This window comes from Juglans regia, chromosome 12 (genome assembly GCF_001411555.2).
Source record: "Juglans regia cultivar Chandler chromosome 12, Walnut 2.0, whole genome shotgun sequence".
In the NCBI taxonomy this organism is placed as follows: domain Eukaryota; kingdom Viridiplantae; phylum Streptophyta; class Magnoliopsida; order Fagales; family Juglandaceae; genus Juglans; species Juglans regia.
In genome coordinates this window covers 23,088,658-23,115,372 of record NC_049912.1, presented here as the reverse complement: position 1 = coordinate 23,115,372, position 26,715 = coordinate 23,088,658, and the positions used below count along the sequence as shown (strand labels likewise).

The 26,715-nt window shown below is 29.3% G+C and overlaps 1 pseudogene; it reads left to right on the top strand.

Annotated features, from left to right (window-relative positions):
* The window catches only part of LOC109022151, an 82,717-nt pseudogene that overhangs the window by 6,967 nt on the left and 49,035 nt on the right, over positions 1-26,715 (top strand).

The following is a 26,715-nucleotide window of genomic DNA, read 5'->3' as shown; positions in this document are numbered from 1 at the left end:
CATCAAAATAATAATATAATATGGTTTTTTTAATAATAATATTTTTAATTTATTTTTTTCATATTTTACAATTATACTAACTATATGTTAATTAATAATTTAATTTGATACTTAAATTATTGTTTCCCAACTTAAATATATTGTGTCTCAAAATTGGGAAACAATAATTTAAGTAAATAAATGTAGATATAGTGGATATTAGCTATATAGCAATTGAAGATAAATTGGAAAGCACAATTCGTCAAAGTTTCATCATTTAATATTTGGTGAATCCAATGTAGTGATTTTAAACATGAATTCATCAAATTTTGAAGACTGAACTCATTTGACGAGTCCAATGCCAATGCTCTAAGTACTTAGTATAATTACAATAGTTGAATTATATAGGTACTATATATAAGTTATGATAACTATACTCCTATAGTTTAAATAATATTATAACACTAATGATAGTTACTAGTTATATAACTGCAGTGTAAGTATTATATATAGTTACTATATAGCTATAGTAGTTATTAACTATAGTAGTTATACATTATATAGCTACTACATTGTAAGTATTATATATAGTTACTATATAGCTATAGCTATTATAAGTTATAATAACTATACAAGTTAACATAATTAATATAGATATAGATATAGTGGATATTAGCTATATAGCTACTACAATGTAAGTATTATATAGTCACTATGTAGTTATAGCTATTATAAGTTATGATAACTATACATCTTAATATAATTAATATATATATATAATAGCTATTAGTTATATAGCTACTACAGTGTAAGTATTATAAGTTATAATAACTATACAAGTGAAAATAATTAATATATATATAGTAGTTATTAGTTATATAGTTACTACAGTGTAAGTATTATAAGTTTTGATAACTATACAAGTTATCATAACTACTATAGTTAAAATAGTTACTATAGCTACTTCAGTGCAAGTATTATAAGTTATGATGGCTATACAAGTTATCGTAACTATAGTAACTAGTTACTATTATAAGTTACTATAACTATAGTTATTATATTTTATATCACAAGATAGTAAATTATATTATATATAGTGCAAAATTAGAAGACCAAAAGTGTATATATATATATATATATATTAATAAGTACTATATATTAATAGTTAGTATATAGTATAAGTATTATATTAAATATTAGACTTGTAGTACATTATATATTATCAATTATAATATAAAATAGTTGGTAAAATATATAGTTATTATATAGTATATAATATTAAAATATTTTGTGATTGGTTCGAACCCAATAACGTCCCGTTCGAACGGTGTTATCTCGTGGAATGTGTTTGGAGGGAAACTTCGCGCCAAATACTTTGAATGTTAGTTTATTCGAACGCTCTGGTCGAACAGTGTTACGAAAATACCCTTTAAGCTGGTCTACATTTGAAGAATATGCCAAGGAATATTCTGATTTGTTAGTTCAAACAACAAAATGACACGTTCGAACGTGAAATAAATCGCGGCAGATTTGCCGCCTATTCGAAATTTTCGTGTTTGAATGGTTAAATTTTCAGTTCAAATGGGACTTCACAAATTCATATACCTGAACTTCCAGTTCATTTTCATTGTTGATGAATGTTTAATAGGAGGCAGAGCACGACTTTGTGATTTTGTGTGTGTGAGAGTGTTGTGGAGAGAGAGATACTCATAGACTTAGTGAGAGAAGGGATTCTTGAGAGGGAGAGGAGAGGTTTGAACAAAATGTATGTTTTTGTTTCTATGTTTTTTTGTATTTCGAGTTTCATTAATGTTAGTTTATTGCACATGATTTAGGTTTTCTCATAATGTGTTTTCTGCTTACATAGGTATTGTGGATTGATACTTTTGTTTGGATTGCTTAAATTCAAGGTAATATTTATAATTTTTAGATTTTTGATAATTTATAGTTTTTAATTAATTATGTTAAGATGCATGCTGTATATTTGTGTTTGTGCAATCCCATTTAAAATGGGCATTCTGGCAATATACATCTTATGAGATTGTGATTGTGAAAATTGTATTTTGTGGCAAATGTTTTCTCTGTTTCCTGTCTGGAATCTGGATTTGTCCCGTTCGAACGCTATAACGTCAGTTCGAACGGGATCCTGTGGGAGTAGAATATTGTTCGAACAGAATCCTAATATAACAAAAATTATAAAATTATAAGATATAAAAATATAGATTAATATAATATAATTACAAAATATTATGCACTAAAATTAAATTAGAAACCTAAAATATATATATATTAACATAACAATTGTTAATAGTTAAATTAATGTATAAAACTTATAAAAAAATGTAATTAAAAAATATAATATAATATAATTACAAAATATTATGCACTAAAATTAAATTAGAAACTTAAAATATATATATTAACATAGCAATTGTTAATAGTTAAATTAATGTATAAGACATATAACAAATTTAATTAAAAATTAATATAGTATAATTACAAAATATTATGCACTAAAATTAAATTAGAAACTTAAAATATATATATATATATATATATATATATATATATATATAACATAGCAATTGTTACTAACTAAATTAATGTATAAAACTTATAACAAATGTAATTAAAAAATAATATAGTATAATTACAAAATATTATGCACTAAAATTAAATTAGAAACTTAATATATATATATATATATATATATATATATAACATAGCAATTGTTAATAGTTAAATTAATGTATAAAACTTATAACAAATTTAATTAAAAAATAATATAGTATAATTACAACATATTATGCACTAAAATTAAATTAGAAACTTAATATATATATATATATATATATATATATAACATAGCAATTGTTAATAGCTAAATTAATATATAAAACTTATAATAATTGATATGCCTCCCAAATGCAAAGCAACATGTGTGCCATTCCCATCCATTATTGACTCCGTGTGTGGTTCACCTGTCATCAATAGTGAGCCAACATCACCAGGCCCAGAATAAGGTATTTTATCAAATTAGATATCATATTTTATGCTCAATTTAAGTAATATATTTATAAAATAAATTAATTTAATTAAAAAGTTATGCTTTAATTGCTGTATATATAGCTGTTGTAAGCAAGCATCGAGGTAGAGGCACTACGAAGGGTGTCTGCATAGAGAAAGTAAGAAAATTTGGTAAAATCAAGATTGATATTCCTAATGATCACACCGGTGGCTCCGGAGATTCGGCAGCGTGGCTTGCTTCTTATGTTGGTGCACTTACTCGCACGTATGCACCAATTGCTACATCCTCTTGGTCTAAAGTTTCCTAAGATGTGAAAGACCATATAAAAAACTGTTGTTTGGTAATAACCTACATCTCAAGCAACTAAGTATTCAACATGTTACTTTCAAGTTACTTTGTATTTGTAGTAATTGTTTATAATTTTCCAAATGATGAGTTTGAGCTTAATTTTGGCCGAAGAGAGGATCGATTAACGGTTGAGGAACTGATGTCCAATGCATTTCGGAGGTACAAAGGTCGATGTCATGCACATTATAAAAAGTTCAGTACTACAATATAGGCGCGCCAAAATCCATTCCAAAATATTCTACCAAACGAATGAGAGAAAGTTTGTGATATGTTTGAAGATCCAGCGTATCAAGTAATATCGTTGCTGTCTTTTTTTTTAATAATATATTACAGATGTATTAAACATATAGACTAATATTTTTTTCTTTTAGCAACGGTGTGTTGTGAACAAAGCAAATAGATCAAATTTAAAGATAAACCATCATGCAGATTCTCGATCTTTTCATCATTTGTCTAACAAAATGGTAAGTTATTTTAGTGCCCGTTAAATATTAACATATAATACACATTTTCTGATTTAAATTCTAATATAGATTTTCCCTTTACAGAAAGAAGAAAGTCTCACTGACTATCATTTGACCCAATTGTATGTTAAAACACATAAAAATCGTGATGGTGCTTGGGCCAGTCCTGAACCAGAGACAAATTATGTAAGTTTAAGTTTTTTTGATTTCATTGTCACATAATATTTTTGTTACTTATACTAACTTTAATGTTTTTGGTTTTGTAGGACAAGATGATATCTCATAAGGAAACTGCTGCGGATCCATCTGATGCATCATCTGTCAACAATGCTCATATCCTTTCTCAAGTTCTTGGATCACGTTCTAGATAGGGGTTTAGGACGTTGCGTAAAACCATCCTCATCATCATTATCAGCCTATTCTCGAGCCAAATCGAATGACGACAAGACTAAGAAATTGGTGGAAGGAGCACTTGAGATAAAACGATTGAGGTCCGAGAAAAAAGAGTTGCTGACTCGATTAGATCAAGCAGCGAATTTGAAGGCGAGATTAGAAGAGAGGATGCAGTTGAATAACCAAAAAATGTTTGAACAATTCCAATCAATTATGTCCCAAAACTCTATACCACCACCATAGTCTTCAAATTTATCTTTTTTTTAATTGCATTTATATTATGAAGTTTGCACTACTTTGAACAATTGATGTTTGAATTACAATGTGGAATATTAATATGATATTTTAAATTAAATTGTGATTTGTATGATTAATACAGTTCGAACGGTAAATTACCATTAACACATTTGAACCAAAACAGACTCATTTGAACAAAAATAACCCATTCGAACGACAAACGATATATACGGACGTTCGAACAATAAATTATTTATTTGAACAACATTTATGTGCAAAAACGCGTTCGAACGGATATAATTTTTGAAATTAAAATTTATGTTCGAACAGACATAAGTTTTGTTCGAACACAAGTCGTTTGAAAAATGTATTAGTTCGAATGCATAAAAACTGTTCGAACACCCAATTCGTTCGAACAGAATCAAATATGGACATTAGTTCAAATGAATATTTCATATTGTTCGAATGGACGGCTCCGTTCGAACTGATAAATATTCTATTCGAACAATATATTGAGACGAAATCGGGTCGTCTCAAAAAATATTATCCGTTCGAACGCTTTCAACTGGATCCGCCCAATTTCATCTCTAAAAATGATTTTTTGAGACGAAATTTGATTTTCGTCCCCAAAAACTTTTTGAGACGGTCTTTCCTGAGACAAATTTTTTTCGTCTCCAAATCTAATTTTGGACGAAAATTGTGTTTTTTGAGACAAATTTTTTAAAAACACAATTTGTTGTAGTGAGATGTTCTTCCCACAAGTGTTGCTGCCCGCCATCTTGATGTTGCTCGCATCTCTCGCATCCCGGTAAGATCAAATGACTATTCAAATCTTTAACTAATCCTCCAGCCAGTTACAAAAATTCATTGTTCAACTAATTTTTCTAGTCATATTCTTGCAAAGTGTGATCTTCGGATCGATATGTATTGCGGGTCAGGTAGAAACTACCAATTTGAGAAGGTTCCAGCCTTCCTGATTCTGTGTTTTTTTAATATTAGCATATTTTGGAAGTGAAAAATGTTGATGTAATGATACTTTAGCCATCTATAAGTAATGGCATTTCTGGGGATCCTTATCCAATATTGGTCTAGCTACGCTGTAGCTTTTTTTGCAATTTTGATTAGATGCATGCATGTGTTTGTTTTCCAATCAACAATATATAATATGCTCCATAAACTGGTGTTTGCAGGGCAAATTAAGTAGCTATGGCTATGCATCTAGAGAAAGCTAGATCAGATATAAAGAAGGTGATGCAAATTAAAGCTTCTTATTTGCATTAATATTGTAATTAAGCCTTTATTACATCTCCCATATGGCTATGTATGAATTGAAAAGGAAAACGAATGGAAAACAAAAAAGAAGAACCTTTATTACAAGCCACCCAGAATCTTAAAAGATATACTATCACAACAACGGGCTATGATATGTAGATGTTGGATCTTCTATTATCAACATTACTTGTCACCCACTCCGAGTGTGCTCTTCACGCTGTCTACAGCGCCCTGAGCCATGTGTTTCATATCTTCTCCTTTCTGAAACCAATCAAATATATATACAACGTCAAAATATGGCCTAGCTCCACAAATACTACATTAATTGTCTTTGATCTTCTTCTTCTTCTTCTTATTACTTTTTGAAATACTACGTCATATATATATGTATGTATGATATACACTCACTCACACACACACACACACACACACACACACATGCATGTGATACAAGAAGCCGTTGGTCGTGTATGCATGTGTATTGCATGCGTTCCCCCATTCAAATCGTAAGTTACAGTACAAAAAAAAATCAAGTAACTGAACTTTCATGATGCATGTGAATATATATATATATATATATATATATATATATACTAGTAGTAGGGCAATGTGCAAGGCACATTTTCCCGGTTGAATGAAAAATAAGTTGTTGTAAAATACATACATGCTTTGTATAACCAAAAAAAAAAGCGGGGATAGCGGATTATCTTCTTGGGAGCCATCTAATTTCTTTCTCTTTCCTTCACCCCTCAAGTAGTAAGGCTTTCCATCCACCCTGCCGGTCCTAATCAAATAAAGATCTTATCCGGCTAGCCATTGGTCGCTTTATCAAATCTTCTCCAATTAGAGAGTCACTTCGTCCCTTTTGGAGTGGTCTTTCAGTGGTTCTTGCTTTCTCTTGAAAGCTGATCTGGTGCTGCATGTCCCCTTCCTTCAGTTTGTTCTGATTACGATGACGGATACTAAATTCCGCCTATACAACTACCTTGCTTGGTAGTTCAAAATGGAAGTCTAGGTATCTACTTAAGTGGTCTGCTCGTACCATTCCAAAAAAAAGAGCTGCGCTAACAGGCGCTCGACAGGGAAGCCTCATACTCCGAAGAAGAACCCAAATTGTGGTTTTATTTTACTTCTCCTATGTCTTCTAACTGGGGTTTCAGACAAAAGGAAAATCCTAGCTTATAAGAACATGATATATATACACGTATCGAGTGTGTAAATAATCTGCTAGGGAACGCAGAATAATCATATAGAAATTGCAATACGAAGGCAAAAAGGCATTCTCACCTACACGGCCCGTAAACAACCCAATAACTAACTCTGCGGTTGAATACATACGCCACGTTAAGTGAAATCATCATGAAAAATCTCTTCATGTGCCTATTTTCGGCCCTCATGATCTACAAAATCAAAAATACAAACAACAAAAACGAGAATTTTTGGGCCGATCCGTTTCCTTCACCAGAATACTTATTGCTTTCATCTAAAGAGTATAAAAGCCCATGCTCGAAATGCTCCGAGCAAGTAGAGGCTTGGCCGGGGCATTCAAATTTATTGAAATCGACGTGTGAGGCTCACGCACTTGGTCAAATGAAGCTTGGCGCGAAAACGCCAATCTCCGATCGCTCACATTGAAACCGAAACCTGTGTTCCATGAATTCTGGGACTCTTTCTCCAATAGCTTTACTCCAAAGAACATAAAGTAGAATCGTCAGTGGCTCAACCGTAATTACAGCAGGTCACACAGGACATAAGCTGTCAAATAAAAATATTATTCATTAATGTTCATTTGTTATAGCCACTTTTAAGATATAAGGGATACGCATATAGATACAAATGGTTCAATGGGTGTGTTTTTTCTTCAAATGAGTCATGAAAAAAAAAGAAAACTTCTTAGATATATTAATTTACTGTACACATGTTTTTTTTTTATATATAATATCTACATATATACATATATATTGCATGAAAAATATTTGATTTCACAAAAATATTTCTCAAAATAAAACTCACAAATTAACGTGACTCGTTGTGGTGCGTTAGATTGTAAAACTAATTTTATTAACATAACAAATCTAGCTTATACATGAAGGTGTGAAATTATTTTCCTGATCTCTTTGTGAACATAATAGAGCTCATGATACGGTATAATTTGTAGGGTTGTAAAGCAGCATATATATACATATATGCTTATACATGAATCCATGTGGATCTCTTAAATTACTTTATATCTTTATATATATATAAATCCTAGTTTTTATAATGTACGGTTTAAAACACATGATTTTATACGGAGATGTTTGTTGCAGGTGAAGAAATATGAACACCAAAGTCATACACATGCAAATCAAATTAAGAAAGCATCCATATTCCAGAATTATTAATTTGCAGCATCGATCCCTCGATCGAGAAGTTATCCCAAACGAAGGAAAAAAAAAAAAAAAGACAAACCTGCTGGATGAAGCTAGCACTTTTGTCCTTCCCATGTTGAGAAGATTCCGTGGCTGATTGAGTTGCATCAGCGGTCTTGTCTTTCGTTGCATTGGCTGCATCCTTTGTGGATTGCATCCACTCCTGAGCCGTGGCCTACCCAAACCCCAAAAATAAACCCTCAATTTCTCACCAAAATGAATAAAAAAGAAAAGAGTTCTGCAGATTATGCAAAAGTAATCGTACAAACTGGGATGAAGATATTTAATTACCACCTGGCCCTGGCCATGGGATTCCCCTGCCTTGAAATGTTGCTTTGCGGTAGACATAGATAAAAATAAGAACTCTGTTGCCGCCGACTTCCTAGCTAAAAGGGGAGTTGAGGGTTTAAATTATGACTGGTCTGGTGAGATTCCTAGCCGCCTCAGATGCCTTCTCCGCATGGATAGAATTGGTTTACCTTATCAGCGGATATCGTAAAGGTTTTCCTTGGTAAGTGGCTCTTAGTTTTTACTGTCTTACTCACTCGAGGTATGTATATGTTCTTGTTTCTTTCTGGTTTTCTCTTTTGCAGGTTCCTTCCTTGTCTAGGGCTGTAAGTTTGCTTCGAATTGTACTTTTCTGGTAATTGTTTTGTTTCCTGGACGGTTTTAGTTTACGATACCTAGGTTTTGAAACTTTACCTGTATTCCCTAGGTATCCTGTTGTAACCACGGTTTTCCTCCGCCACAAGTGAGGGCTATCTATAAAATTTGGGGTCCCGTCCTCTTTTAAAAAATAAAAAATAAATAAATAAATAAATAAGAACTCGCTTGTTTCCTCCTCAATTAATGTTGTTCTATGTTGTTTGTTTGAAATATCAAAAAATCTACTCAACCTCTTACTATTCACACAACCTCCACACTCCACATTATTTTTAATTTTTATTATTTTTTTCTTTTATTAAATATTTATTATATGAATAATGAATAAAAAATTTGAAATAATTTAAAAAAAATAAACTCAAAAAAAAATTTAAAAAAAATATTAAAAATTTAAAAAATTTAAAAAAATATAGAGTGTAGAGTGTGGTGGAGGTTGTGTAGCAGAGCTCTTGAAATATTTATAGGACGTACCCAGGAGTATACAGGGAACTGACAAGCGGGGGGAGTTGGGAAATTGAGCGTCCTGCAGAGCAGTTAGTATTCATGAGGAGAGAGAGAGAGAGAGAGAGAGAGCAATAAATGAGGTGAATCTGCTCAAAGGGATATTGGAGGATGATAAGCTGGGGCAGCCAGCTCTGCGAGAATAATGTTGATAAAGCAGTAAAGTTGTTTTTTTAAAACCGTACGTAGATTAGTACTGTTGATAAGCTGAAAGGTATGGTTGTTTGTAATTATGTATTTAATGGCTGGTGTCCTTTTTCGGGGTAGTGAGGTCTTTAATAAAGCAGGCTGCCTTGGCCTTTAAAAGCAAAAAGCTGCAATTGGTTTTATTTTTTCATTGTGAGTGGCATTCCATTATTAGACGGACGACTAAAATCTACTGGGAAAATAATGAAACCCAAGTTTGATTGGTAGCTATGTTTTATCTGCACGTACGTAGTGATCATCAGTATCGGCCTTTTGGGACGAACATGACTAGTATGATCAACATGAGCTACTAGTAACAATTTCATGCAGACTGCAGTCTTCGGAATTTCCACATTTCCTCTCAGCGGTTAATATAACTCGTTAATTTCTCACATTTTTTTTTATTTTATTTAATGATTATTAGTAATATTATATATTTTTTTAATTTTTTTAATTATTAATTTACTTAGCGGTTAGTGCTATTATCATTACTCTTAGGTATTTTCTCTTGATGAAGAATGGTATATTATTATTTAATTATTATTATTATTACTTCGTTTATAGGATGTTTTGGCCTCTGAGATATCAAGAAGAATGTAAATTATAAAATAACCTCAATTTAAAATAGAGTTGTAGATTTAGGAATTTTTTTTTCTTTTGTATTGGTTGATGTCAAAATTAAATTTACAGCCAATTTTGGAGCTTTTCCCATAATTAAATTAACAAGTTTAGTCGTTGTACATTGACTATCAGAAAAACTTCAAACATCAAATAAAATATTTGAATAGTCAAATAAGATTTAAGAAGTGTTGAAAAATTTTGTAAATAATTATAAGTAAAGATTAGAATGAATTTATGGATCTCGTTGAAAGTTTTGTTTTTATTTATATATTTTTTTATGAATAAGAAAAAAAAAATAATCAGTACAAATCCATTGACAACAAAAAAAAGAAAAAAAATTAAAACTTTTTGTGTAAATAATCAAGGATGGAAAAGACATACTAGTAGGGACAAACCCAGATCATCTGAGAGCACTGGTATTGGACTCATTGATGAGTCCAATCTTCAAAATTTGATGATTTTAGCTTTAGGCTATGTTTGGATACCAAACATTCTTCAACACTTTCCAAATATTCTCGTATTTTGGAAAATATTTCACATGCCAAATAACATAAAATACTCTTAATGGGACCCATAAATCCACTTCAATCTCTACTCATAACTATTCACAAATATTCTATAATACTTATCACTATTACATATAAATAAAAAATAAAATCACTATAATATTTATCACTATTAAATATAAATAAAATAAAATCACTATAATATATAAATAAAAAATAAAATCACAATAATATATAAATAAAAAATAAAATCACTATAATATATAATAAATAAAAAATAAAATTACTATAATATTTATCACTATTAAATATAAATAAAAAATAAAATCATTAAAATATATAAATAAAAAATAAAATCACTATAATATACAAATAAAAAATAAAATCATTATAATATTTATCTCTATTATATATAAATAAAAAATAAAAACACTAAAATATATAAATAAAAATAAAATCACTATTATATATAAATAAAAAATAAAATACTACAATATTTATCACTATTATATATAAATTAAAAATAAAATCACTATAATATATAAATAAAAAATAACATTACTATAATATTTATCACTATTATACATATATATAAATAAAATCATTATAATATTTATCACTATTATATATAAATTAAAAATAAAATCATTATTATATTTATCATTATTATATATAAAAGTAAAATAAAATCAATACAATATTTATTAATATTAAAAAATCACTATAACAAAATCATTATAATATTTATTATTAAAAATCAAATCACTATAATATTTATGGGACCCAGACATTTTTCAACTACCTATTCAAAAGGCAACAACTCAATATACTTTACACATCCAAACAACTCAAAATATTTTCAATGGGACCCACAAACTCACTCAAATCTCTACTCATAACTATTCATAAATATTCTCAACACTTCTCAACACCCAAACGTACCCTTAAACTTCTAGTATTGGATTCACTATATGCTTAAATGTCAAGCTTTTAGCTATAGTATAATTTTTTTTATTTTTAAATTTAAAGATTTATTATTTATATTTTATAACTAAATTATAAATAGAGAAGTTTTAGATTTATAAAAAATATATATTTTTTAACAAATTTTAAAAAAGAAAATGATGAAACCAATCCTAATCCTCTGATGCATGTCTGAATGTTTTTCGGCGCGTCAAAATATCAATCACTGTTGCCATTAAAGCTTCAGAAAGAAAATAAGTCATAAAAGCTCACATGCATCTACTTCCTATAAAAACAAAAAACGCCACGCACGCAGCCCAAAAAATAAAATAAAAAAGAGATTTTTTTTTTATAATAAAGGATGACATTCTATTTATAAAAAAAGATATACAACTTTGACTTAAAAAGTCAGTTACAAACGTTAGTAGCACCTCAGCACACTTTCGTGGCTGACATGGTCTAGCCCAGACGACAGAACTCTAAAGACCGAAGTCTAAGGCCTTGTTTGTTTTCCAAAAACATCTCATCTCATCTCATCTCATCTCATCATTACAACTTTCTCAAATTCCTACACAAAATAAAATAAATAATTCAACTTTTTCAAATCCCAAAACAACAATAATATTAAAAAATATATTCTAACAATATTTTATTCAACTTTTTAACTTTAATCTCAACTCATCTCATCTCATCTCTGAAAACAAACGAGCCCTAAGAGATTCGTCGTACACATCTCTGTCCCCGACAGAGTAAACAAACCCCATACCCCGACTACGCGAGGTAGGGTACACCAATCCCATACACCGCCAAAGCGGAGATGGGGACATACCACCAATTCGGACCACGGTCCGCGGGGACTAAATTTTTGATTTTTTTTTTTTTTGATTTTTTATAAAACAAAACACAAGAAAATACATTGGAACACAACTAAAACCAACAGCAGAAAAAAAAAGCTCCGAAAGGCTACGGAGGCGCGTGCAGAACACGCGCCACCCTGGGAGAAAACCGTCGACCGATCTTGGAAGCTCCGGGCTCACAGACCCCAGCGGCGCCGCGCGTCGCGACGGTACAGGGCCTCTCGGCGTCGCGAGAAGGCCACTCGCCGAACGCCTACGAGTTTTTTGGCCGCGCGTGCGAGCAACTCGCCACTCCGGATGGCATCGCCTTCGGTAGACTTGAAGATCGGCGACTGGGCAACACCATGGGGAGGCGCGTGCTGATCTATTGTCGCCGGAAAGACCAGATCCGGTGTTCCCCCTTATTTAGCCTACAGAATAAAAAAACACAAAAACGGAACAGCTGTGTGCACAGAGCGGACGGAGGAGGGAGAGGTGGGGAGAGGGGGAAGGAGCCGAAGCTCCCACCCCCTCGAGAGAGACGGGTTCGAGGCGCTGAGGGAGGCGGGCGGATTCGGGAGAGACGAGAGAAGTTGTTCCTCCGAGAAGGTCGATGCTACTTACAGTTACTTACCACAAGGTTTTTCGTTCGGTGACTTGGTGTCTAAAGTTTTGTTTTTCCATTTTCGATCAAAATCTTCTTTCTTTTAACTTCCACGCATTGCAATTGTCAAGGAAGATGGCGTTCTGTTTTGAACGCGTACTGGCAGGCAGTAATATTACTCTTACATAACTGCTGCTTATGCTATTGATGAAATTAAGAGTAATGCTAACCACAGGGAAAGTAGTGGTTATAGTACCCACGTCGCGGTTACAAGCTTTCATGCCCAAGTGCTTTGCTCGTCCTTACTGCAGGCCGAACCATGTCCAAACAGTACCAGTACCAGTACCAGTACCAGTACCCGTACCCCCACATGAAGACGTGTTCATAAGCCACCGGGGTCCCGATACCAGAAGAAACATTGCTGGTTTACTCCACGACCACCTTCTCATGCGGGGACATAGGTCTTTCATCGACTACCGAAACTTGAAAGCTGGTGACAAATTGTCCGAAAAGATTGATACCTCTGTTCGAGATTGTAAAGTCGGTGTCGTAGTGTTCTCGCCAAGATATTGTGAGTCCTCCTATTGTCTCCATGAATTGACTCTGCTAATGGAGTACAAGAAAAGAGTTATACCCATCTTTTATAATGTCAAACCGTCCCGGCTTTGGGTTGGAGACGACGTATATATCCAATGGACCTTGTGTTTCAGAGAAAGAGCTTGAGAGATTCGGCAGAGCACTTGAAGAAGCTAAAAATATCGTTGGACTTGGCTTTCATTCATCAAGAGGGTCCCTTTCTATTCTTTCCCCCTTTATCTTATTTTCAATGACTGAACAAATATTTCATATATTTTGTTAAATATTGGTTCGTTGAAGAGAATGTCTCTAATACTGCTCCATCTTTTTTGTTTTTTTTTTTTTCGGTTTTCAGATGTTGGTCGGAGTTCCTACAAAGTGCTTCTGATGCCATCATAGAGAAGCTCGGTCAGAGCTCCTGATCAAAGTGTTTCAATAATCTCGTATGGTACTTTTGTCGAAAACTCCAGTTTCTGAATAGATATCTCTATTCTGGACCTTCTCCCAGCCCCTACAATGTTTTTTTTTCTCTCAGTCTCAGTTGAGCAATTTTTTGAATGTAGTTGGGGGGATTGAACCCCAACCTTAGACCCCGTACGTGGTCACTAAGAACCAGCAATGTAATAAATCGCAAGGAATAATGGGTTGCTGTCCGAATTAGTAATATTTTATTAAAAAATAATGAGATTTATTATTAAAAAATTAATTTTTTATATAAATTTTTTATTTTATTATTTTTTAAAGTGATTATATTAAGTTTGTACAATTCACAATTTCAATTTATTTTTTTCCTCGTGTTATAAATCACAAGCAGCGATATCTCTTTGTGAATGGAAAAATGCTTAGGCCTTAAATGTGATTGATATGGAGCAATCATTATACTATTATAGTCTGCAATTCCAAAAGTCTGCGTTAATTAATGACATCCATAAATACACTTGATCGAAATTCTCGGGCCTCGAGCCAAATTTACATAAAAAATTAGCCAATCGTCACACGTACGCGGTACGTACTTATCCTAGTGATCATCATGAACCATTTATGTGATAACTGTATTAAAATACGGACATTATAAGACTCTTATGTCTCATTTATTTTCGTACGATGAGATGAAACATACATTTTAAACTTGTACCTATATGGAGGCTTAATTGCTTGGTATGTCTTCCCATGTATATTGTTTTTGTCAAAGTCTCAAAGACTCAAAGTTATATATAAGAGCACTCTTATTAGATTAGTTAAAATTTAAATTTAATAAGTATTTAATTATTAAAAAATAAAATATGCTCACATTAGATTAGTTAAATTCTAAATATTTAAAATTTAGATATAGTGACTTTTAAAATTTTTTTCAAATTTAAAGGTTACTGTACATACATCAAATACATATTTTATTAATTATTTATCTCTTCATTTCTTTCTATCACATATTTTATCACAATTAATATATTAATTTGACTTAGTGATATATTAGTTTAATAAGAACATGATTATTAATTAACATATAATAAGTAGAATAGTAAAATATGATAAAATTAAATAAATTAATAATTAAAAAAATTAAATATTTTTGAAATTATTATTTATTCATTACCATATAATGAATAAATATATAATCTAATATGAAGATTTAATGTGAATAATCAAAACTAAATTTATTTTATATTATTTTATTATTATATAATGAAAAAATAATTATTCCAATGTGGAGATTTATGTGAATGAAATAATCAAAAGTTAAATTTCTCTTATATTCATCAAAACTGTCCTTTAACTTTGACTAATCCAATGAGAATGCTCTAAAAAAGCGGTGGTTACTCTGCCGTTTAAGTAGTACCGCTCCATTTGACTATTATGTCAAATTGATATATTTATTTTTGTTAATTTTTTTATTATTTTAAAAAAATATAAAAATATATCACTATACTAATAATTATTTTCTTAACTGAGTAAAAAAAAACTTAAAAATAATAAAATATATAAAGTGTCAAAATAAAGAATCAATTAAATGAATAAAATAACATTTATATATATATATATATATATAATTCTACTTCACTAATCACTATGGTCGGGGCCGGAAATCATGGTACTGTACATTTGGGAGACCAGAGAAAAAGCTAGCTAGCTTCGGCCTTAATTACAAATCGGAGGCTTATTACAGCTACCAACAGAAGATCACATGCAGCCAGTTGTTACGTACGTACTAAAAAAACTTCTTTCACGGGGCTTATCATAAAATGTGAAAGATAGTTAATTCAGCATCTGTTGGATAATACAACTTTTTTTGGATATTTTTAAATTTATTTTTTTAATTTTTTTAAAATTTAATAAAATATTTTAACTTAAATTATTATATTATTATTAATAAATTATACATTATTGTTTACAGATATTCTGAAATATTATTAATATCTAAACGAGCTCTTAATTACCCGGCCATGGTATACATCCCCTTAATTAATTACTACCTCCAAGCCAATTAAACAACTCCCTCTTATAAATGAAATTGCTTAGGCTAGAAGCTTCCATGTGACACCAATTCTCAAATCAAGTTAACGTCATGTTTTGCACACCTATAGATCAGGCTACGGCAACTTAGATTTTGCCAAAATGAGCCAGCAAAAGATGAAGGAGGGTGCAACAAGAAGAGGGCGGCCTCAGGGCCGGGAAACTTCTGATGTCAAAATTAGTAAATATTCTTAAAATTTTGTAAATAAGTAAAAGAGTCTAAGGGTCAGAGGATTTTTTCATACCTGGAGCTTGCTATTTATATCGTAGGTTGGGGGAGGTGCAGATTGTCTTTGTCTCCACTGAGTTCGTGCCCTTCTACTATCGGAGTTTTTTAATGCGACATGACTTCTCTAACGACACCATAAATGTGGCATGTAGCTTGGTAGTGGCACCATTAATGCGACGTGGTTTCCTGACTTTGTCCATGTCCTCTGTGGGCCGTAAATGACCGAATGTCAATGGATTAAAGACTGTCCACATTTCTAGCTGTGTTCTGCGTAAGTTTATGGGTTTTGAACGCAGCTTCAGGCTGTCAAGCTGACTTGTCTAGTCGACTACACAACTTCTTTTCCTGGTTGATGTCTCGCCCCTTACACTCACATCGCCAAAGTTATGCGATCGAGGCATCCTCCTACTACACTCACATTGCCAAAGTTATGCAGTCGAGGCATCCTCCCGCTACACTCTCATCTCCAGAGTTACACGATGGAGGTGTCCTCCAGCTATACTCTTTTCGTCAGAGTTACATGATGGAGGTGTCCTCCAGCTACACTCTTATCGTCAGAGTTACGTGATGGAGGTATCCTCCCGCTACATTCACATCACCAAAGTTACGCGGTCGAGGCATCCTCACGCTACACTCACAGTCGAGTGACACCACTCGCAACATGAGCGCGGTCGAAGCATCCTCTTGCCAAGTACAAATCGAGTGTCTCCACTAGCTACAACCGCTGCTAGTGGGTTTCATTCTAGAACAAGTCGACGGGCTCCGCAACCACCTAAGATGGATCTAGGGTGTTGACGGGCTCCCTAATCACTTAAACGTGAGTTACTACAAACAAACTCTTACATGAACATCCAAATAAAAATACTAAGCGCTAACAAAAAATTGTAGCACAGGGAAAATGCCACCAAAAACCAAAAATGATCACCGGGCACAAAAATATTTGCACTTTACTAATGATAAACAGTCACATATAATCATCAGTATACTCAAAAGATAAGACATGGAAGCAATAAACCAAAAGCAGTTGGCTCAAACTCCTAAACGGAAAAGATTTTGTAAAGCAAGTTGGACTCTATCACTCTAAGAAAAAAAATAGATATTTATAAAAGGAAGAGATCTCTGCAAATAAGGGAGACTTTCCACAAGCTCTACGTACAAAACTCCACTACAGATAGTGACTCCACTAGATCTCTCTCAAGAAAGTTATCGTCTTCAACTTTCTGAAATCTTAAATTTTTCTATTATATTGAGTGATATGCAAGATAATGAAAGATTATAAAATCATCTATTATAGTGTATTTTATATCCCAAATAATCCAAAATCGTAGATTTTTATATTAAATCATGTAAATTTTTATATTTTTATTTATTTATTTATTTTTATTTATTATTTATTTTTAGAATAAATACGAAGAGCAACATATCGACGTCTAAATCACAATTGGGACTGAGATAATTCATTTCTCCCTTCCATCGTGTTGTACAATTTTAGACATTAACACCATGTCAAATCACCAAAGTCAAAAGTTAAGGAAAAGAGCATTCCAAAAATAATATCAACTGGTATCTTAATTTTTTGGAAGAAATAAAAAAACATACACGGAATAGTGCGAGGGGAATGTTGAAGATATTCTGATGATATAATATATATCTATTCTGTTATAATAATTAGCTATACAGTAATTTTTTTTTTTTTTTTTTCTGTTAACTTTTCTTTTTAATTTCTTTAACTCCCGTTAATTCTGTTTGCATTGTAAACAATAATAATAATAATTCTGAGTCCTGACGATAGACTTGCCGACAAGTCATGAGACAGAGGAATGGGCCCCACTTCGTGATTACGCGGCTTTCGCTACGCGGTCTTACACATTTAATAACGTGAAATAAACCTAAATCAAAACTAGATCAACGATAACGTGAAGTACACCTCTGCACTGTGACACTGTCATATGATAGGGTTCGATTGTTTTCATAAGATAAGTTTAAAATTAAAAAATTAAATAAAAAATTATTAAAATAAATTATTAAATATTATTTTTTATTTTAAAATTTAAAAAAATTAAATTATTTATTTTATTTTACATTAAAAATTAAAAAAATTATAATAATTAAATGAGATAAAATAAAATGAAATGTTTTCTAAAAATAAATAAGACTATATGAAAATATTTAATTTTTAATCTATATTTTTCTTATACAATATTGGTGAAGATATAAAGTTGCAGATTCGATTCTACCCAACTCAAAGATTCATATCTTCCCTTCCTTCGTGTTAGTGTATATAATTCTGGAGAATCATACAAGTGTGTATTTCTGTGTATCAAACTAAACAAAGGAGGCGCATATGAGTTCTTCATAGGCAAATAAGGCTGTGTTTGGGTGACCAAGTGTCCTCAACACTTTCCAAGTATTCTCGTACTTTTGAAAATACTTCACATACCAAACAACTTAAAATACTCTCAATGGGACCCATAAACTCACTTCAATCTCTACTCATAACTATTCACAAATATTCTATAATACTTATCACTATTATATATAAATAAAAAATAAAATCACTATAATATTTATAACTATTAAATATAAATAAAAAAATCGTTATAATATATAAATAAATAAAATCATTATAATATATAAATAAAAAATAAAATCATTATAATATATAAATAAAAAATATTTATCACTATTATATATAAATAAAAAATAAAATCACTATAATATTTATCACTATTAAATATAAATAAAAAAATCATTATAATATATAAATAATAAAAAATAACTATAATATATAAACAAAAAAATATTTATCACTATAATATATAAATAAAAAATAAAATCACTATAATATATAAATAAAAAATAAAATCACTATAATATATAAATAAAAAATATTTATCACTATTATATATAAATAAAAAATAAAATCACTATAATATTTATCACTATTAAATATAAATAAAAAAATATTATAATATATAAATAATAAAAAATCACTATAATATATAAATAAGAAATATTTATCACTATTATATATAAATAAAAAATAAAATCACTATAATATATAAATAAAAAATAAAACTATATATATAAATAAAAAATAAAATCACTATAATATATAAATAAAAAATAAAATCACTATAATATATAAATAAAAAATATTTATCACTATAATATATAAATAAAAAATAAAATCACTATAATATATAAATAAAAAATAAAATCACTATAATATTTATCACTTTTAAATATAAATAAAAAAATCATTATAATATATAAATAATAAAAAATCACTATAATATATAAATAAAAAATATTTATCACTATTATATATAAATAAAAAATAAAATCACTATATTATATAAATAAAAAATAAAATCACTATAATATATAAATTAAAATTAAAATCACTATAATATATAAATTAAAATTAAAATCACTATAATATATAAATAAAAAATAAAATCACTATAATATTTATCACTATTAAATATAAATAAAAAAATAAAATCATTATAATATATAAATAATAAATAAAATCACTATAATATATAAATAATAAATAAAATCACTATAATATTTATCACTATTAAATATAAAAAAAATCATTATAATATATAAATAAATAAAAATCACTATAATATATAAATAAAAAATATTTATCACTATTATATATAAATAAAAAATAAAATCGCTATAATATATAAATAAAAAATAAAATCACTATAATATATAAATAAAAAATAAAATCACTATAATATATAAATAAAAAATAAAATCATATAATATATAAATAAAAAATAAAATCACTAAAATATATAAATAAAAAATAAACTACTATAATATTTATCACTATTATATATAAATTAAAAATAAAATCACTATAATATATAAATAAAAAATAACATTACTATAATATTTATAACTATTATATATATATAAATAAAATCATTATAATATTTATCACAATTATATATATATTAAAAATAAAATCATTATACTATTTATCATTATTATATATAAAAGTAAAATAAAATCACTACAATATTTATTAATATTAAAAAATCACTATAATAAAATCATTATAATATTTATTACTAAAAATAAAATCACTATAATATTTATGGGACCCACACATTTTTCAACTACCTACTCAAAAGTCAACAACTCAACATACTTCACACATCCAAACAACTCAAAATACTCTCAATGGGACCCACAAACTCACTCCAATCTCTACTCATAACTATTCACAAACATTCTCAACACTTCTCAACACTTCTCAACACCCAAACGTACCCTAAGAAATAGCTAATAAGAAAATTTTATTAAAAGAAAAGGAAATAAACAAACAGAATGACCAAAGTCCAAAACCCATTGCCGGCTAGACTACATCCAGCAAGTAAAAATTTGCAATAAAAAAAAAATGCGTTCCTCAGCTATCACAGCTGAGCAAACCAGCCCACCGAGGTGATGATTGACTTTGCATCATAAATTAATACACAAACAGAAATAATAAAAAACAACTTTCAGATCTAAAAAAAAAAAAAATCCCACCAATTCTGAGAAATAAATTTTCAGATATGTGAGAAACGGCTAAAGAGAAATAATATAACTAATACGCCAAAAAAAAAAAAAAAAATCATTCTTTCCAAGTCTAAGAAAATGCATATCGAACTAAAAAAAGAAAAAAAAAATATATACTAACAAAAATAAGAAAATATAAACATTTCATTAAACAATCCAAGAACGTTGAGATCTGAAGAGTATCTCTTCAAATATGTAAAGATCTGTTCAGATCTATAACGAGAGAAAAATGAAGAACAAGAACAGAACAAGTTAACACCAAAAAAATTTACATCTATTCGAATCTGTAGGAAATGAACATTTGCCTACAAAAAACATGGAGGTCAAACAGAAGTCTTTCCAGAGAGCTAGAGAGAGAAAGAGAGAGATGAGGCAAATGAGTCTGTTAAGTGACAAGAGAAGATAATCCCGGCCACCTAGAAACCGAAGACCTGCCGATCGAGACGAAGCACTCCAAGTCCAGCCACCGGACTGCTGACGTGGCCCACGACATCACTCTCTCCCTCCCTACCTTCCTTTCTTTTCTCTGGTATTTTCTAGCATATTGTAAAAGTAGAGAGGGCTTTTATAATGGAGTTTTGTTACACCACCTCTACATACTCCTACATTTTACATATTTTTAAATTTTTAATATTTTTTTAAAATTATTTCAAATTTTCTATTCATTATTTATGTAATAAATATTTAATAAAATAATAATAATAAAAATTAAAAATAATATTCAGTGTGGTGTGTTAAGTGTGTTAAGAAGTTATGAAAATTTTTTGTTTATGCTTCGCTGTGTAATGTTTAATGGTGGGGCCCATTAATGAACGAAATTATGCGAAAGACCTCGGAGCGGTGGATTGGGGGGGGGGAGCATTAGATTGTTAACGGCTGATGATTATTATCTCTCAGAATACTTTCATTAAATTAGCTAAAAGTTAAATTCAATGAATATTTAGTTATTAAAAAATAAAATATGCTTACATTGAATTACTCAAATTCCAAATATTTAGAATTTAGCTACAGTGACTTTTAAAAGTTTTTTCTAAATTTGAAGGTTACTGTACATATATCAAATACATATTTTATTAATTATTTCTCTCTATTTCTTTCTATCACATATTTTATCACAATTAATATATTAATTTGACTTAGTGATATATTAATTTAATAAGAACATTATTATTAATTAACATATAATAAGTAGAATAGTAAAATATGATAAAATTAAATAAATTAATAATTAAAAAATTAAATATTTTTGAAATTATTAGTTATTCATTACTATATAATGAATAAATATATAATTTAATGTGGAGATTTAATGTGAATAACTAAAATAAAATTCATCTTATATTATTTTATTATTATATAATAAAAAAATATGTATTCTAATGTGAAGATTTATGTGAATGAAATAGTCAAAAGTTAAATTTCTCTTACATTTATCAAAATTGTCCTTTAACTTTGACTAATCCAATAAGAGTAGTCTAAGCAATGACATGTCTTTTAGTAACGGTTGAGATTGAATTCAGGCTTTTTTGAAATGTGGAGGAAACAATAGGAAAAAAGGTGGCACAGCAGATAAGATAAAATGTACATTATTTTAAAATTAAACTTAGGGAGGGATAACATTTTGGACCTTTGGTACTTTGTCTAAACAAAATTAAAAAATTATTTCCAATAGATAAATAATTAGAACAGAAATTATTTGTGGAAGCATAAAAGGGATCATATTTTGAACTAATATTTTTATTAGATTTGTATTAAATTTATCACAGATAACTTTGCTAAAATTATTGATATTATAAATATGTATTGAACTAATATTTTTATCTTCTAATCTATGCAAACATGTAATTATTATACTCTACTTAATTATCATTATACTCAAATATTTGCTAGAATTCACATTTTTTCTCTTATGCCATAAATTATTAATTGAAATAAACTTTATTTATGAAATATATATTATTTTTTTTAAAATAATCATTTACATGATTTGCATGTTGATCCTGTCCTACAATATATATACACACCAGAATCATAAAATCCAAAAGAAACCCATATAGATTGTGTAATATAGATCATCTTTACAAATAATTTTTCATATGATAATTTATATACTTATAGATAGCTCAATATATTCCGTAAAATAGTCTCGTTTGTTTTTTGAGATGATAAAAGATGAATTGAGATTAAAGTTAAAAATTTAATAAAATATTATTTAAAAATATTTTTTTAATATTATTTTTATTTTAATATTTAAAAAAATTAAACTGTTTATTTTATTTTGTATGAAAATTTAAGAAAATTATAATAATTATATGAAATGAGTTAAGAAAAATTGTGAAAAAAACGAAATCTTTTATTACACGAAAGTTGAGTGTTCTGAAGAATGTTATGTTGTTTCACACTTGCAAGACATGAATTAAGTTCAGTACGCATGGAAAAAACTCTCTCCGTAATTATACACATTAAATATTTCTCGCGCATATATATTATACTGGATCAAAGTTATTCCAATTTTATTAAAAGGATACCGCTCCTGCATGCAGGCCTAGGGACCGAAAAATATTGACCGAAAATATATATATATATATATATATATATCTTGAAAATGGATCAATCCTTATCGTGTAAGCTGCAGCGTGGAGGGAATAATAGAGAAATTTCTTAATTTAAAAGCATTTATAAATAATTTGAATGGTTATAAGAGGGAGAAGTAAAGAATGTAAAATTGAAAAATAATTTAATCATCACTAGCTTGACATGTGAGTTCTAAAAAGGTTTGTATTTTATGACGTTTCTTCTTGCTATTTCTGACTAATTAAGAACATTAATGATGTGGATTGTGGGTGCATTAATCTTGAATGAGTACTGCTTGATTCAAAGATTCTTTAATTTCGATGAAGATAGAAGCTAGATACCTACCGGGCCATTAATTCTACTCAGAATCATGCAATTATTTCTTTGTCATTTGAAATTCTGTAACACACCATGACTGAAGGGAGCTCATACGGCTTTGGAGGGTCTGACGAAGAAGAGATCAAAACCTAAGTCTGAAGTGCACGTGGGTGAAGTCGAACTGGAGTGTTTAAGATCCTAAATTCATTTCAACTCATCATTATAACTTTTTCAAATTTCAATATAAAATATAATAAACAATTCAACTTTTTTAAATTCTAAAATAATAATAATATTAAAAAATAATATTCTAATAATATTTTATCATCTTAACTCAACTCAATTCAACTCACTTCAACGTCCAAACACAACCTAACTGAAGTGAAGTCAAAGCTGAAGGTGTGTTGTGTGTTAGTGGGCTGGGTCATCTGAGCCCATGATCTTTTAGTAAGTTCCGTAGGATAGTGGGTTGCGGAAGTGTCGTAGGCTATCATCCATTTGATTTGCTGTTTTATTTACTTCTTTAATTCCTGTTCTTTAAGTGATTTATTTATTTGAGATCATAACCTTTTTTTTTTCTTGTCAATTGTTGATCTAAGGAGTCCAAGCCTTGAAAAGGTAGTAATATTTGAAAGTCGATCTTTAAATTACATATCTCTACTTAATTAACATTCAATTTGCTATTTTTATTTTTCTATTTAAACAAACACATATTTAAGTATTAAAATGATAAATGGCATGTTAATTAAGTAGATATGTGTTGGGTAAGGCTTTTATGTAAAATTTCACTTTAAAATTTATCTTTCAAACAAATTATGTCATATAGATTGTGTGTAATGTAAAAACTTTCAAATAGAATTATTTTTTAAAAAGAATGTAAGAGTATTTGAATACTTTTACACCGCACATTATCTAGATAGTATAATTTAATTTTTAAAATTTATATTTCAAATTAAATTAATCTTTATCCTTAACTAACGTGTGAACAAGATCGAAGAGCGTGTATATATATGCTCCTTTTTTTTTTTTTTTTCTTCACAGGTCAATATATACGTCGGATTCTATCCAATGTATCCATTGGTCAATCGAAAATGGTTATATAGTCTTCCCGCTGGGTCCCACTCGGGACTTCTGTTAAGATTTTTTTTTTTTAATACTTTGTGATTAGGAAATTATTTTTTAATAATTTTGTGAATTCTTAAAAATTATTTAAAAGGATTAAAAAAATATATACGAAAAAAAAAAAGCATGAATACACTAGCGGAGCCCCATCTCTCAGCTCCGACTGTAGAGCCATCCTTGGTTCATATCAGTGACGAAGGTGAGGTGGGACCCCAAAAAAAATAATTTTTGTGTATTTTTTTTTTCCTTCTAATCAAGGATAAAACTGACGTATGTGATAATATTTTTGTGTGAAATTATCTCTTATGGGCTCGTAAGTAAAATGGGGTGTTTAAAAATTATTGAAAAAGGATAGTATGTTCACTAAATGTATTCATTCATATATTTTTATTTTATTTTTTTAATAGTTAAAAAAGTGGTTATTCGTAAACTTATATTTTTTTAATGGTTAAGAATGTTTAAAAAATACATTAAAAAAAATAAAAAATAAAAAATAAAAACTCATTTATATTAATGTACAGACACATTTGGTAGCCACTCTAATATTGTCCAAAATCATTTGCCTTGCGTATGAATACATGTGGCACTCAATTCTGAACATGGTGCTAAGGCTCATTTGGATTGTGAAAGTGTTTTATTTCATTTCATCATTATAAATTTTTTAAATTTTTACACAAAATATAATAAATAATTCAAAATTTTTAATTCTCAAAATAATAAACAATTCAACTTTTTCAATTCTTTAAATAATAATAATATTAAAAATTAATATTTTAATAATATTTTATTCAACTTTCATATCAACTCATTATTTAAACCGCACTAAAAATAGAATGGGTCCAACTTTTACATGCAAAGTTTTAAAAAGGTTGAAACTTTTAGCTACAAAATTTTAACTATATTTTGCATCTGATAAAAAATGCATTGAGCTTTTTCTCAGAAGTCTTGCTCATTTTTCAGATTCAATAGTTGTCTATCAACTGTGAATTTTGCAATTTGCCTCTTGGCTGCCCAAACCTCCATGCTTGATAGAAGCTCCCCACCTCCCTCCCATTTCTTTTCTTTCTCTCAATACATTGAAGTGGAGGTTGCTTAGGCTTGCATTCAGCAAATGAGTTGAGTAACAGGCCTGCTCAAGCTCACTTGTTTATCTCATATGCAACGTTGAGCAAGCTGTTTCTTGAGTTGGTCCTAGTTGAGCTTGACTGGTTCAACTTTTCAAGAGTAAAAATTAAGCCTTATTCCTAAGTTACCTGTGCTCCCTACCAAGCTAATATTGTATGAAGTTTGAGTAGCTTTGTTTGTTTCGTAGCCTTTTTCCGTTTTCCTTGTGAAGTGCCTAACTTTTCACTAATGTTAGAAATTTGCGAGTCACTCAAATGCTTGAAGCACTTCATGCCATTTTACAAAATGGGTAATCTTAAGCTATTTGAACTAGTAAGTTGATTTAACAGTGTTGAATATAAATCAATTCAAGGTGAAGCTGATTATTAGTGGTAGATATTAGTGTTCACCTACAGAATTAAATATTTGAACAACTATCTATCGACGAAATATTTGAACAATTACGTCCTTGTGTGATCTGGATATCAAATTTCGACCTGAAAATATTGCTTTTGGTTGTCTGCATGTTGAACCCAACAGTTACATTCACAAACTCTGTGATGTAGTTTCTCAAGATCCTGTGAACAATTTATGCCTTTCTAGTTCTCTCCATGTCAAATCTAGACTTGGAATCTACTGAAAATCTTATGTCCTCTGCAGTTTTCTGTTGTGTGGGTGCACTTGC